Below are 16,241 nucleotides of genomic sequence, written 5' to 3'. Positions count from 1 at the left end.
CAGATACTATCGAGAATGTGAGCGTTATTAGCCACGTAAATAAATCATTAACGTGCACACAAGTTTAGCATAACTTCCAAGGAGAGAAGATTCCGGGGAGGGGTAAAACGGAGAGGTGCGTTGCGCTTGGACTGGCCTCCACGCAGCCTTGGCCGGCACCGGCAGACAGGGGTCGGCGCCCCCCGAAGAGGAGCCGGGAGGAGAAGCACGGTTGCCTCGCTCCCGGTTGAACATTAACAGGGGACGGCCGCGGGGCCTTGCCTCGCAGACCTTTGTCTGCTCTCCAGAGGCTGGGCGGAGACGACGGGCGGTTTTCTCCCCGAACGCGACGGCACTAATGAAATTACCGCCCGGCTGCCCGCAGCTGATGGTGCGAAGCGCCGAGCCCGCGGGCAAGCCCAGCCGCTGCGCCTCGTTAACGTGGAGCCCACGGCAGAAAGGCCGCTGCCGCGAGGTGCTGCGAGCTCCCCCCCCTCTCCTGTGCCGTGCCCAGGGGAGCCGGGAGCGGGAGCGCCGCCCGGGCCGCGCTCGCCCTGCCCCGCGGAATCCCACGGGTGCCAGTAAAGCCCAGCCTGGGAGCCCTGCCAAGGCGGTCTGGCTTTGATATTCCGCGCCACGGCAGCTCCTCCGCTCGCTCCTAATCACGCAAAGGCCAGCTTACTCCGGCACTCTCCGGGATAAACACGGAGCGCGTTTCGCTGGGCTCCCGAAGTAAATATTGGAGCGGGGAAGCGGGGCTGCGCTGCGAAGCTGAAATCTCCCACTTTTCTGCTCTTAGCAACCGAGGGAAGCGTTGTGCACTCCCTCCCCCAGCTAGGCTCCGGGTGATTTACTTGCTGGTTGCGATGCAGATATTCACTTGTCAGTTCAAGGGCAGGACAGAAACTGTGCAAGCGGAGTCTTGTGAACGGAAATCTCCCATTTACGAGGTTCTGCTCCACCACCAAAAGCCACCCTCCAGCACCTTTGTTCTGCATGCAGCTGCTTTTATTCACCACCAACACCCCCGCCGCCCCAGCCACATCTCCATCCCACCCTTATTCCCACGTCTCCTCAGATGGATTCCCAGCCTTTTCCCTACTGACCCTGGGGGAGGTGGCTGGGGGCAAATGGGGAGGAGACCGGGAGAGGTTGATGATGAATGACAAGGCAAATGATAAGAGCCGAAGCGACAGCGAAAGCAAATAGATGCGGTCTCCGCTCTCTCGCAGGGCCCAGCTCCGTCCGCGGGAGTTGCGCGGGTGCCGCGGAAGCACGGCTGGCCTCCGTAGGCTTCGCCGGACGAGATAAACACATTCTGGTCACGTGGCGAGCTTGTACGGTGCCATCCGTGCTCCCGTTCGCCTTCCCCCCCTCGCTTTCCACACTAACACGCCATCCGCCAGCCATCACTGAGCCCAACTTCACCTCCCTGGCGCCCAGCCAGCCCTCTCGGGGGCTGGCCTGGAGGGGAGAAGCCGCGGCTCCCACGGGGTGCCTGCACCCCGGCCTGGGGTCGGCTGCATCCTGGTTTGCGGCTTGAGCGGAGACGGGCTGAACCGTGACTCGGGGACGGGGTAAAGGCTTTCGGCTTCCCGGCTCGGGGATGGGGCAATAGGTGGCTGCGCTACAGCGGGAGCAGGGGCCAGGGCTGGCCGCATCCCCGGGACAGAAACTGGTGCCTCGGCCCAGCGGCAGGCAGGGGTTTTGCCTCGGGGCCGCAGGTGGAGGGCAGCTGCGGGTTGCATCGATTTAGAGGCGGGAGGGAGCCCCGCATCTCCGTGCGCCACGGAGGGCGTGCAGTGGGTTCCACAGAAGGGGGCAAGGGGGGGCTGAAGCACCAGCGGCGAGACGCCAGGTTTACCGCTTTAAAATGGCTGAAAAAGGTGTCCAGGGGCATCCCCTCCCCTGTAGCAGCAGAGGAGAGCCCCTTCGCCCCGAGCACCACGGTCGCCTGCGGCAGCCCCGGCTGGTTACAGGAACAATAAGGCACCGCAGGCGCGCCCGGTGCCTCCCGCTGCTGGGGCCGGCCGGGGGCAGCGCCGCGGGGCCGGCCGAGGGCTCGGGCACAGGGAGAGGCAACGGGGGGGGGTGCGGGGGAGCGGGAGGATTGAGCCCGCGAAGTGCCCCCCCCTTTCTCCCTTCCCCCTTCCCCGCCGGCGGAGCGAGCGTGCCGGTTAATCCCTTTATCCCTGCTCGCTGGTGGCGATGCGAGCCGCCGGGCCGGCAGCCACCCGCCAGCCGCCCGAGGAGGCGACGTGCTGGCTCCGCGGCGCAGATGTCGCCGGTTGGGAACAGGGAGCCAATCCCCACCGGCACCACCTTCATTCACAACATAATTTTTAAAAGCGGCGGGGGACAGGAGAGCGGCCCCTGACGACCCGGACACCGCTTGGGCACACTGGGGGGTTGTCGCCCTTAGGAGCTCCCTGCCGTCGGGCAGCGGAGCCGTGCCCCAGCACCGCGCCCGGGCCCCCCCGGCCTCCGTATCCCCGCTCCCGGGATGGGTCTCGCTGTCTCCCCGCGGGGGCACGGTCTGCAGCCTCTCCCTCTCTCCGGGCCTCGCCGGGGCCCCCGGGCGGTGCAAGGAGCAGCCCCCGGTGCGGTGCCCAGGTTGGGCAGCAGCCGATCGGCTGCCCGTGCTCCGAAATCCGGCAATTATGCAAATGCCTCGGATGCTCTCCCCTTTGATCTGAACTTCCTCGGAATGATCCCTTCTTATTACGGAGCATGAAAATGCTTCTCGGACGTGTAAAGTGAACGACGGAGCTCCTTTCATCCCCTTTTGTTACCCGCACCGGGCTTGTCCCTCTAGCCCCGCATTCCCCAAACGCCGAGAAAGGGGGCAGAAAGGGGCTCCCGGGGGGAGGCGGTGGGACGTGGGAGCCGCCCGAGCCGCCGGTTGTCATGGCGAGGCCAAGCGCCTTCCCAAGTTATGTGCAACTAATGGGTTTGTGCCCCGCTCGGCTCCCGGTTCACCTTCTCCCCCGCTGCCTGGCTCCCCGCCGGCCCCCCGCCTGCTCCCCGGGAGGCAGCGGCGCCCCGCCGAGCAGCTCGCCGAGCCCTGGGGCCTCGTCCCTCTGATTCACCCCCTGCCTGCCCATCACACGCTGCGGGCTCGAGAAACGGAGGCGGGATGGGATGGGGGGAGGACTCCCGCCGACGTGAGCACAGTCCCCGGGCAACTTTAAACTCCATCTTTGGCTGCGCTCCTTCCCACCTCTTGTTTCAGTTTTGATAACTGAGACTAAGGAGGCAGTGAATGCAGCGCAGGTTTAGTATGTCCAAGCAACCGTGGATATGATTTTCAAGGCTCCCGAGAGCCGCGGCTGGGGATTTTTGTTATCTTTCTTTTCCTTCGAAGAGATATTAAGAAAGTTTGTGCTGTCTTGCAAACTGCTCCTCCCGTGTAAGCCAAACATCCTGACCATTTGCTGGACGCCATTTTATGAAACCTCAAGGAGGTTAATAGCTTGCATAATTTCAGGAATACCAGGTGTCTCCTTAATACCTTTTTCTCCTTCCTTGCCATTCATTCGGCCAAGCCAGGAGCTCCGTGACGGACAATGGCCTCCCGAGGGGAATCCGAGGGGCCTGTACTAGAAAACAGGGACTTCTTTCCCGCTCTGCTCATGCACAGTGCAGAGAGAAAGCCTGTGATGTATCTGTGAGATGAAGGAGGGCACAAAGTGAGGGGGCTGCCCTAACTATGTAGGTTGTGGGTTTTTCTTTAATTTGGCTGGAATTCACAGTTTTCCCTACAGAAGCATGGGTAGGTGCAGCACTGATGAAATTGTGCCACTGCAAAACCAAAGCTGAGCCAACGGGGGAAGGAGAATTAGCTGAATTGGTTTTAAAATGTTGTCATGTTTATTGAGAGCTGCTAAACTCTGGTGCTTTACGAGGGCTTGGAAATTTTATTAATGAATAATAATAAAAAAAGCAATCCTCCTGCTTGCTTACAATTAAACAATGACAGCTTGTAATGCATTCCTTCGAGACGTACAGTAATATTGGGGCTCAGGGGACTTGAAATACCTAATTCACAGGTTTTTTTAAACCAAGAATGGACCTTTATGATCAGCTGTTCTGACCTGCTACATATCATGGGCCAGTGAGTTTCAGCCAGACGTTCTTGTATCAGACTCATAAATTCTGGCTGAGCTTTTAACCTGGCATCCAGACTTGCTCTGAAGACTTCTAAGTAACAGCAAACACACTGCTTGCCTCAGTTGTTCCAGTGGCTGTGTTCCCTCACTGGTTTAAAACAAAACAAAACAAAACAAAACAAAACATGTACCTATTTCTTCTCAGAATTCATATAGCTTCATTTCCAACATAGGATCTCATTATGCCTTTGTCTGCCACATTAAAGAGATCTCTACTATCAGAAATCTCCCCATAGAGACACTTAGGGCACTTAAAGACTATGATCAAACCAAGTCATAGCCTCCTCTTGGATAAATTAATAGATGGGATTTCTTTAGTCTTTTGCAATAAGATGCGATTCTCAGAGCTTGAATCACTCTTGTAGCTCTTTTCTGATCCCATATTAATTTGCCAATGCAATTTTAACATGCAAACACCACAACAGAGCCAGACACAATATTCTGGCAATGGTCTCCATGTCAAAAGCATTAATGGCATCATTAAGCTTGTTTAAAACCCTATGCAGATTACCTTTATAGATAGCTTTAGCAATACTGACTTTATTAAAACCCCATTTAAAAAGTCACCTGTCTTCATGCAGACTAGTGTTCATCAAATTCACAGTGCGGAGCGTCATTTGACCAAACTGCAAAAGCTAGCTTCGTGTTTCTATCTGGGGCTTTTTCAGTGTCCATCAGCCCTAGCCTTCAGTAGGGCTTCATATGTTTCTGCTTTTGCTGTAAGAAGCAACTGCTACATATACTCACAATGGCACTAGCCCTGGCTGTGCACTTTCAAGAGATGAGCACAGTGCTCCACTACACCATTCCCTCTCCTCCCTCTTCCTCTCTTGCAGTGCTGAAGCCCCAGTTAAGTTCCAGCAACACCTTCACTATTCAGTCTTTTTACTGGCCGTGGCGTGGCTCAATTTTGAGACAGTACTTCCAGATACTTTACAGACAGCTTCCACAAGGGCTTCTTCAACCATGGCAAACAGTCCCTTTCACACCCCAGGTCATTCCCAATTCACCTTCACATGAATATCTGCTCCAAAAAGCAGGGTAAAGCTCTCCTACTGGACAAGAGATTAAATATATCATCTGATAAAGAAATAGAAGCTGCCCTTCCTCTGCCCATCCTGGTGATGCCCATCTGTTTTTCAGTCTATCCCAGCTTCTGAAATAGCCTTGCTGAGCAATGGCAGTATGGAATGGACATGGAAGGTCTATGTATTACAGAAGCAACTGTATTGCTCCTGTAACTTCCAAATCTCTGATCTATTCAAGCTACACCAGGAAACACTGCATGCAGTGAGAGCAACCACGCTTGGTGCTGCAAGCCTGGACTGCATGAGATGGCCTGAGTTGTAGCCTAGATGCCATGGATTGAGACCGGCTTCTAAAAGCCTCAGCTGTAGCTAGGCCTATGTTGTGCTGGGCCTTATGTAATGAGGGTGAAACAGCCTGTGCCCCAAAGATCTCTTTCCATGTTGTTTGTATCCTCAAAAGCAGAAAATCCTACAGGACAGAGTCTTGGAAGTGGCTGAGCCTCATACATGAACCCTGTGCTTCCTAGGACTCATAGCTGAGCAACACTCCTTTATTTATTTTCCTCCCACATGATAGGTCTTCTTCCATAGTCTCAGTTGGAGATTCACATCAATCATGATACTGTGGTCATGCATGAGACCAAAGGTGCTTTCCCCACCAGAAGCAATCAGACTGGCCTATGGCATCTTGTAACCCACTCATTCAGTTCCCCAGGCTCTTCCCACTGACACATCTGCCCTGAGGTTGTGGTACATGCTGGAAACTGGGTGAGTATAGTGGGCCTGCACCATAGGCACCTTCCAGTGGGAAAGCAGCTATAACCTGCCCAGGAAAGCTGGTCCCCATCTAGGAGTGATTCTCCATCTGCACAGATCTGCTCTAAGGGACTCGTATACCACTTATTCTGCTACTGCCTCCAGGAACACAGTGCCAACACAGCACAAAGCCTGTGTAGCTATGCTTTTTACCCTGGAGTGAACTCTGATGAGGCTCATGTGATCTTAGAGGACCTTGAAGCTGCTACTGCAAAACCCAGAGAGGCCCAGCCTGCGTAAACCAAGACAAGGGCAGAATGGGATTCATGGTTAAGTTGCTTTTGTGCATATGCTCCACCTCACATTCTGTGCCATGCAGTTGCACCACAACTGCCCCTTTAAGCTTAAATTATCCACAATAAAATGATTTTTCCCATGACACATGTCACAGCCTTCATGTCCCACTAGTAGCAGCCCTCCCTTTGTCCATACTTTCCACGAGCCCTCGTTTTACTATGAGACACACTTGCCCTCTCTTACTATGACTTACACTTTCCTACCTCAGAGGACATTTATATCAGAAGACACATCTGATGGCCCAGTTTAAAGACACCTTCTTGTACAACTGGCATCTCCTTTCCAAAACCATTGCCAGACAGCCATCAGGTTTAAATCAAATTCTCCATTAGCTTCGACCGTGAAAAAGCCAGCACAGAGAAGTCACCTTTGTTATAACAACACACCCTTCAGTTGCACTTAATTCTAGTAAGCAGCCCATTATCCTCACTCACTGTACCAAAATGCAATTTATAATTTAAAAAAGCAATAATCATTCAAACCATCAGACCTGCAGTTTTCAGGCTCTGTGAGCCGCAGGGTGGGATTGCTTCTCTTCTTTCTAATTTACCTGCAAGCGCATACCACTCATGACAGCCCGCTCCCTCTTCCTTCCAGGCTGCTGCAGCCAACAGTATGTGGGTCTGAGTGACTGTTTTGGGGTCTGCTCTAACCCTCCAAGGGGTTTGTCATTAGTTTTCATGGAGAGCAGAACGAGGTTGTATGTGGAAAACCAATATTGACATTTCCTTGTTTAAATATCATACATCAGAGGGGGGTCACGGGAGCCAAGGCCACCAGAAAGGGTTCCCCCACTAGCTATTATTTCCTTTTAAAAAGCACCAGGGACACAACAGCCTCCACTGGGCCTCACACCCGCATGTCTGCTCTTCTCTGTGAGCTGGCTGACTGCTGCCAGTGCCACTTAGCAAATACAGATGTTCAGGTCTTTTTCTTTCACCACGGGTCTCGCTCATCCCTGCACAGAGGCCTGGTACTAAATGAATGCCTCGTTTAAGCCCTTTTCAAGGCTATGCAACATACACACCCTATCCACACTCACCTCTTTGCTTGCAAAAATCTACAGCGCTTTCCTATCAGATGTGAAACAAATGGCATTCAAACTTATTTTAAAAATTAATTGAACCAATACATCAACAACTTTCATGTTTTCAGAGCCTGCATAGCCCTCGCCTGGGAAATTAGAACTGCATGAGGGTAATTTTGCATTTAAATCAATGGAGCTCTCTTTTCCTACAAGATTGCCTCCGCACTTTGTAAAGCCAAGCAGTCCTACCGGGCTTCAGAAGAAGGAAGCCCATTAGGTGTCCCGCATCTATGGCACACCCAGTCTCCTTGTGGGGGAGGCTTCCTAGGGGGCTGGTAGTGGGGGGTACAAGCCCTCTGTTAGCACCACCCAATGCAATGCCACTGGGGGTTACTTCTATGCTCTACACCCTGGTTCCCTTCTCCTCCCATTTATTTGAGCAGCACCTCACCTGCTGTGCCTTAATCCTTGTGTTTTCCCTTCGTTCCCCATGTAAGAGTGCTTCACTCTGAGAGCAGGCAGGCTTTTAAGGTGAGATCAGATGCTGAGCTAGGAAAAAGGGTGTTTGGGGACGGCTCGGAAAAAGGAGCACACAGAAGACATGTCCTTTCCCAGAGAAGGAATGGCTGCAGGATTTCCCTTTTTATCCAAAGCCCTGAACGGATTTGCTGCTAAAAGAAAGGTAATCCACATTATGTAGAAACAAAATTCACATGAACACACGCATACAAGCACACACTGTTCTAACTGCAGGACACGGGCTTTGGGAGCTGTGGCCTTGGAGAGCAACAGCAAAGGAGCCTGCAGGGGAAACCAGGAACTTGCCTGCCTCCCTTTACCACCAGCATCACTCTTCTGCTCATCTGCTGTTGTAGGTTTTTACAGTTTTATGGGCAAGCACAACGATCTGCCTTCTGTGCCTACAGAGTGCCCAGCATGCTAAAGCTGCTGTCACACAATAGTTGTGGACCTGGAAAGAGAAAATGCCACTGAAATTTAGCCCCTATCTCTATGCATCCTGAGCCTGACCCGAGTTCAAAACTTCCCACCACTGTATTGTGTTTAGGTGACAGCCACAGTACATCAGACGATGCAAGACAAAGTCCCACAACCTTACGAATCTAAACAGAACCCAGAGAGGTGGCATACCTAGAGGTCATAAGAACATGAAGACATCATTTAGGTGGTCACGCAGTGGTCTTTAAGGGTTTTTGGTGACAGGACTTTTGAAAACATTTTTCCCTTGCTTGTGAGCATTCTGGAAGCAGTGATGAAAAAGAGAGACACTGTGACTTGACAGACTGTCACTGGGTGAACGATGAAGGTGTAAGCCTTGCAGCAAGAAGGGCTGCAGACTCTTGGGGATGGGGTGCCTACAGTCTGTGAGTGCTGGCAGGAAGGGACTGTGGTCAGGAGGGGAGCCTGGGGTGCATCTGATCGAAACTGAAGCAGTGTTCATACCTTTCAGTGTCCATACGACCACTGCAAGCCATAGGGGTTTGCTCGTTCTGCATTATGGATGCCCAGTCCCTGTAAATGTTCAAGACCAGGCTGGATGGGGCTTTGAGCAGCTTGGTCTAGTGGAAGCTGTTCCTGCCCATGGCAGGGGTGTTGGAACTGGGTGATCTTTAAGGTCCTTTCCAAACCAAACCATTCTGCGATTCTTTGAGTCTTTAGTAGTGTTCTCTGCTTTGTTTCTGAGGCTTAGCCATGGCCACATAACAGCACTTCCAAGGAGATTTTAAAATGCCTTTGGGGCAGTGAGGGACAGCAGCAGGACAACTATCTGAACCACTTTGGTCTGAGATATTGGGACTTAGATCCATCCAGGCATTAATTCAGTGAAAGCCAGACAGGATCAGGCTCAAACTGGCATTATGCGCTGTTGGAAGCAAATCCACATAGTTTTAAGCACATGCAAAGCATTTTCTATGGGGACCTGGAGTGCTTTGCAAGAGTGCTTGAGGGACCAGGTGACTTTATAGCATGGTGGATTTCGGCAGTGTGTTTAACGTTGTGGCCGTGGCCCTGCCTGAGGTAGAGATGACTGCAAAGGCCAAGTCAACAAGTTGGAAAGATTTTTTCCAGCCACTTTTTTTTATGGCTTATGTATATTGCTTGAAGAAAAAAAGTGCTATATCTTACCATCATGACACAAACCTGTGTTTTTCTCTGCTTGCTAAAATGCTGGAGGGACCTAGCGAGAGAACAGCTCTGTGCAGAACCCACAGGGAGGTGAGGAGACCCTGGGGCCGTTTTTGCCTACTGCTCTTCAGGCTGCTCAAAAGTTTTAGTCCTACCTTCAGTCAGTGAAGAACAAGGCCCAGGGCTAGAAATATCTGGTGTGTAATACTTATGCAATAGCTCTCCTATCGTGTCACAAGGCAGGGGCCTGTCAGCTACACCCAAAGCCTGTCAGGCCCCTGGGAAATGGGGTTCAGTATTTGCCACAACCCTTGCCCCCAATACCGAAGAAGGACCTTGTCTCAAGCCAACCTGAAACATCTGCATAGATACAAACACATCTGCTGTCTCGTTCTTGCGCTCTTCTTTCAGGTGCTTCCTTGACATGGGACAGGGTGTCCCCAAGCCACCACTCAAGTACCTACAAGCACTGCTTCCCAGCAACAGCTTATATTCAGCTTTCCCCAGACAAGAGTTGCTCTGACATCTTCACACACGCACACACAGAGGGATCTTTCCAAATGCTGTGTGCATGGTCTTTTGCTCTCCTGCTCCCCAGCAGACTGAGGCCCAGCCTGCCCAGCCATGTGCCACCCCATACTTTGTCCCCATGCTTTGCCCAGAGCCTGTCCTCATCTCCTGCTCCTTCTATAACTCCCATGCCAAGCACATCTGCAGCAGCAGAGCAATTGCACGAGGTGCACAGAGGGTACACGAGTCATTTACCTCCTACCCAGCTCTGTCTGCTGTGCTCCAGTGGGAGTCACACAGTGCTCTTACTCCCAATTCTTATGTGGTGCGCAGAGGTATAGGGCAGGTTATAGATTTTTGCCTCTCTGGCAGTGCTTTGTACTCAGCAGGCCTCATGGTCTGCTCAGCTGCACAGGCTGCTGGCTTGATGGTTTCTCCCCTTCACTTCTTCTGCCATCCCCGATGCATTAAAACCTCCTCCAAGGCCAACGCAAGAGGCAGAGGAAGGGGGTGCAGAGGGAGGAGGCAGGCTCTGTGGGGCACTGGGGATGGGAATTACTCCAGGGTGCTATTGACAGCCATGGAAGTGCCCGGGGTGCTCTGCAAACGCAGGGCAGGCAGGAGCAGTGGTCGCGGGCAGAGAGGTGTCTCTTGCATGACACAGGATAGAGGGGGCAAATCACCCAAACGCCGGCTCCTGCCGGGCTCCCGTAGAGCCGGGCATCGCCCCCAGCCCCACGACCTGCTCGGGGACCCGGCCATATCTCACCGCGATGTATCTCGGCCACGCAGTCCTCGCTCCCGGCGAAATGGCCCGCGGGACACCTGGGACAGCCTTGCCCCGCTGCTGCTGCTCCTGACCCCGGCCCCGACGGTGAGGAGCGGGCCCTCTCGCTTGGCTGCGAGATGGTGCTGGCTGCGGGCAGCGGGTGCTCCCTGGACTTTGAGACCTAAATCGGCCCGAGGCACAACCCCGGAGGAGCACGTCAACACTGTAGTGGGGGGCAGCCCCCAATGTCCCGCCTGGCTGAGGAGGGGTGTCTCCAGAAAATACCAAGTGCGTGCTTGGACTGCATCAAAGGTATTTATTTTGATTTTCCCTCGGCTGTAACTTCCACCGCTCCTCTTTGGTTTATAGCTGCTCAAGTTTACTTGCGGAATTGAGACAGATTTTGGGGGGAGGGGGAGGAAGGGGGAGGAAGCCTTTGTTCTCCGGAGTGTGCTTGTCTTACTTTTTGCATCATGTGGCCTGAGCGGCACCCCCTCTCCGCCCCGATCGTATTTATTCTATCTCGAGTGAGTCTTTTGAAGGAGAGGGCAGAGTCGTCGTTAACCCTCTGCGTGCCTGCTGGGCCCGACGCCGGCAGAGCCTGCCCAGCGGGTCCTGGATCCCAGAGTCACGGGTACCGTTTCGACGGACGGCGTCAGTATCGTGTGCCCCCACGCCTCAAAGCCCACCCCAAAGCGCCCGTCCCGTGGCCGGTCTCCGTGCCAGCCGTGCACCCGGGGAGCCAGCGGCGGTGGGCCTCGCGGAAAGAGCCGGGGATACCCCCTTGATCACTAGCAGGCTAGCCCGCTTAACACGAGGTTGGAGATGCCTACAAACTGGAAACAGCTGCCTGGCTTTGCTCTGGCCTGCCTGCTAAAATACGCCGATCTCCTTTTAATCTGTTTCATATTCACAAATTAAGCACTTAGCCTAGGTAATAAATCATGAGGCAGTTTACGAGGCTAGCAGGAGACAAACAAGTGGAAAGGGAAAACAATCGCCTAAAAGTGCATTAAATGGAAATGGAAAGACACGCTCTGAAAGCCTAGCCCGCGCTTCCCGAGGCGGCGGCAGCACCCCGAGGCCCCAGCCAAGCCCCACAGCTGGCGGGGAGTGGGGGACAAGCTGAGCCGAGCCGGGCCAGCACTGCCCGCACTTCTCCGCGCCTCGGGGCTCCGAACGCAGCCCGGGCTCCCTCCTTTGTCCGGCCGCCCGTACCGGCTCCACCTGGGAGAGACTCCCGCAGCAGCCGGCCTGAAAATGCCTCGGGGTGGTGATAACCCCGTCTCACACACACACATACCGGCTCGGCCTCAGCCGGGGCGGGGGGCGAGGAATGGGATGCTGAAAGAAATGAAGTGCTGGCTTGCTTCACGCCGAGCCGCTCGCAAGCGCCAGCGGGGGACGTGGCGTTCCCCGTTGTCCCGGGGGAAGGCAGTCCGGAGAGGTGCCAAGGGGTTCGGAGAGTACATGACCGCCCGGTTAGCCCGGGGGCTGCCGGGGGCGGGGGAGCAGCTAGAAAGTAGCGCTTTGGTTACCAGTCTTGCTCCCCAGCACCCTCTCCGGGACGGTCGGTGGAGGGGAGCACCACGGCCAGCGAGGGCCTCCCCCGGTCCCCCTCGGGCTGTCACGCTCAGCACTCGAAGGGGCGGCGCGGGTAGGACGAGGATCCGGCGGGCAGGGCTCAACCCTTCGGTTTCTGTGGCGGGAGAGGAGAACCGCGAGGCGGGGGAGCCTGCAGGAGTGCGACCGGGCGCTGGTAGCGGGGGTCTGGGGAGCCGCCGCGCTTTCCGCGGAAGCTCTCCCCGGGAGAGCCGCCAGCCGCCCCGGGGGACGCAGACGAAGGCCCCGAGACAAAAGACCCAGCGCTAAGACCCTTCCTGGCAAAGGCGCAGCCTGCCGAAAGTATTTCAGCAGAGACTTTTCTCACCCCATACACCCCCGGCGGGGCTCTGCCCCCGGCCGGAGGCTCCACGTCGTGCCGAGCCGTAATAGCGGGAGCGAGCAGGGGAGGACGTGCGGAGCCGGGAGAGAAGGGGGGGGAAGGTCGGCAGCATCCCCCGGGAGAGGTTGTGGTGGGAGGAAGCGGAGATTTAAAGGGACTCCCGCGAAAGGGAACGACACAGACCTGCGGCCGTTCGCTGAGTCCGATCTGCCGAGCTGTGGGTGCGAAGAGGCGCTGTCAGGGGCTATTTATCTCTCGCCGGAGCGGAGGCTCTGGTCCCCGCATCGCCCGCCGGTAACAATGGCAGCGGCCGGCGGCGGAACGGATGGCGGAAGATGCCGCCGCGCTCCGCTCAGGCGGGCTTGCTCATGCATCCCTCTTGGCCGGAGCCTTTCGCTACTGCTTCTCCGCCGAGAGCTGCAGCCCGCTCCCCTCACCCCCTCCTCTCCGCTCCACACCGCCCGCCCTTCCCCAGTTTTCCATTTTCGGGACTTTGGCGCGGAGCCAGAAATGTCAGGAGGGGATGAAACTTGACACAGAGATCTCAACCCAGAGCGATTTCCTCCCTCCACTCCCCCCCCCCCCCCCAACATCCCCCGCCTCCGTCCCCAGCCCTTAACTTGAAGATAGTTTGGCCATATTTCAGTTTGAGAAGAAGGGGAAATTGCAGGTCACTGGTGCATGGTCGGGCCGGGTGCATTTTTTTAATTTAAAACGGTAGACACCGAGGCCTGAAAAAGCATCTGCAGCCCGTGCACTTCAACTGCTCCTCCCGACTGTGGCTCGGTTAACCCCTGTGTGCCCCGCTCGGCCACCCCTCAAAGCCGGCAGCACCCCTTGCCCGGGGATACCTCGGCTCTGGCCGGGTGGCCGCACCGGCTTGGCTGCCCCCCACTTCGCCACCAGGCTTCGGGGCTGGGTCGTATCCGCCGGTCGTTGCCGGGTTCCCCGATATTCCCCTGTCCCGCTGCTCCCCGACCCTGGGAGGCCTGGGACAGCTCTCCCCGGGGAGCCCCCGCAGCTCCGGCCGGCGACCCAGGCACCGGGAGCGATGCTCGTGTGCTCCCTCCACCCCCAGCCCGTCCCCACTCCACCCTATCTGGGACCCACAGGGGGGGTCCCCTCGGCCCCGGCCAGCTGGGCGTGCTGATAAGGGCTGGGAGGCAGGGGACAGAGCAGGGGCGCGGGAGGGAAAGCTCCCGAAAAGAGGAGAGCAGGGAGCGGAGCCCGAGCTAACTCCGGGAGGGATGCCTCAGCACTTTATTATGCATTTCCAGCACAAGGAAAGCTAATTCCTCCGCTGAGGGCCTCAATCAGGCATTTATTTGACACTCATGATGCATGAACGGCTAAACACTAGTCTAAGCGGAGGATCAGCCGCTAGTTTATAGCTCGAGAGGTGTTTTCTTTTTTTTTATGCAGGTGAATTATGTTGATCTCCGAATGCCTCGTATTCCTGGAAGGGGGGGCGGGAGGGAGAAGGGGGGGAACAGAAAAACAAACCAAGAAGGGGGGGAACGAAAGGGAATGAACTTTTTCAGGCTCTTCTCCCGCACACCCGGAAAACTCTGGACAGGAGTTCTGGCTGGCACCACTCCCCACGGCCTTCTTTTTCCCCTGCTGCCCCCCCCCCTCCCCACTGCGCTGCTTGCTGGCCCGGCAGAGCCCCATGCGCATCCCGCTCGGGCCAGGCGGAGCCGTGATACGTGGCCCGCTCTTGCCACTGCGGGGAAACGCTCCCCCGGGGGCTCAAGGCGTAACATGGAGCGGGGAGAGTCACGGAGACAACATGGAGGGGGGGAGAAGAGGAGGAGGAGGAAGAGGAGGAGGGGAGAAACCATATGGAGCAGGAGGGAGGGAGGCGACGCGGAGCGAGCTGAGCCGGCAGAGCAGGGGAAGGACAGGGGAACCGGGGCCGCCACGGCCTGGGGCGCTGGAGGGAACAGGGGCAGCCGCGGGTGGGAACCGGGGAGACTGGGTGGTAGTGGGGGCATCCGGGCCGTGGTGGCGCGCTCCCGAGGGGCTGCGCCTTGTCGCTATCTCCCCTGCGCGTTCCCGAGCACTGCCCTTTATCCTCCCCGCCCCCCCCTGGAGAATTTATTTTAAATATTTTATTTTTTTTTTCCTCCTGCTGGCTTCTTTCCAACTGTTGTTCCGGGACTGAAAAAAAATAACAATTAAGTAGGAGTCATGTCTCGCGGCTTGCACAATCTCTTCTAACGCCTGAGTTCAATTTTACACAACATTTAATACAAATATTAAAAATCAATATATCAAGGGGGTTGTTAATGAAATGTTACAGCGAGTATGTGCCACCAGATAGCATTTCGGTGGGATACATGTCTGGTTTCGCAAAAGCTGAATGCGGTTGTATTCTTTATCCTCCTGCTAGAAAACAAAAGATAAAGGTGTTCATTAAATCATATCAAATCGAATTAAACTCTATTGGCGGGTCCCTCCAGCAAAACAGAAGTCTGAAAAGCAAGGGATATAAAATGAATCTCAATGCATCTCTTGACAACGGAACAAGAATCGGAGCGCATTAAAAATAAATCAGAGCGCTGCTGTAGGTCACAACACGAAGATTAGACTGTACTGGAATAATGGGACGAGAGACAGAGACTACACTGCTGGTACGTCCTGGCACTGGAAGTGAAAGCCAGGTTCTTTAAGCGATAGGTCACATCAGGTCTGTAAGAGTTTGCCCCGTTCAGGATACTCCTTCACAGCCACTTCCCCGGCTCTCGGGACTGCAGAGCTCCCCAGGCTCTCGGCACGCTGCCAGCTCAGCATTTTGCAGGCTGGTGGCCTTGCCTATGCTGTGTGTGTGCCTGTGCGTCCCGGTTCTTCGCACCTCTCCCTTTCCTCCACGCTGGCCGGTCCCCTCTCTCCCTGCTCGGCCTAGCTGCCTGCTGCTCCGCGGCCCCTCGCACTGTACAGCCATTCCCCGTGACCCCCCTCAGCCCCCGCAGGAGGCCTTGGGAGAAGTCTGCGGAGGGAGCTGCCAAAACCCTGGCAGCTGCCCGGGAGGCGCGAAGCGGGAGCGCCGCTGACAGCCGCCGCCGCAGCCCTGCCCGGCGCCCATCCCGATGGCAGCACCCGTTTCTCCGCACCCAGCTCCAAGCCCTGCGGCGGGGGAAGGGGGAGAAAGCCGGGACCAGCGGGGGTACCTGCCCTCTGCCGCGGTGCGGCCGGGAGATTCTGGTGACAGCGGGAGCCCAGGCCGCGGCCCCATGGGAAGCTGAGGTGCATGCCTCGCTCCTATGCCTTCTCCTGTTATACCGGGCCCAAGCCTGGGTTGTGCTCCGGTGGGAGCTGAGGGCAGCGGCGAAAGCGTTGGGAAAGGCCTGTGACCGCCGGGGCGCGGCTTGCCGGCCTCTCTCTGAACTATCGCTCAGCTTCCCCAGGCTTGGACTTCGCTCTTGGCTCTCCTGGCCCGGTTCCCTTCACTCTCCTCTCCTGACGGCACGTAAGGCCTGTCCCTCCCTCCCCACAGCTCCTCCGTCCCGGTTTGTCGGTGGGTGCAGAACAGGAGGTGTCTGTGCCCGCCAAGCCT

At 56.0% G+C, this 16,241-nt stretch overlaps 1 protein-coding gene across 1 annotated transcript in view; it reads right to left on the bottom strand.

Annotated features, from left to right (window-relative positions):
- BCOR (BCL6 corepressor) overlaps positions 1-13,246 on the bottom strand; it is an 82,254-nt gene extending 69,008 nt beyond the window's left edge. Inside the window, exon 1 of the mRNA XM_061359345.1 lies at positions 12,869-13,246. The gene's annotated coding sequence lies outside the window, so the exon portion shown is untranslated. The remainder of the gene's footprint in view (positions 1-12,868) is intronic.
- Between the last annotated feature and the right edge of the window lie 2,995 nt (positions 13,247-16,241).

Source organism: Neopsephotus bourkii, unplaced genomic scaffold (assembly GCF_033783945.1).
Source record: "Neopsephotus bourkii isolate Nb327-2 ecotype Australia unplaced genomic scaffold, CSIRO-AGI_Nbou_v1 NB_962, whole genome shotgun sequence".
NCBI lineage: Eukaryota > Metazoa > Chordata > Aves > Psittaciformes > Psittacidae > Neopsephotus > Neopsephotus bourkii.
Note: the sequence above shows the minus strand (reverse complement) of the source record. Positions and strands in the feature narration are given on the sequence as shown.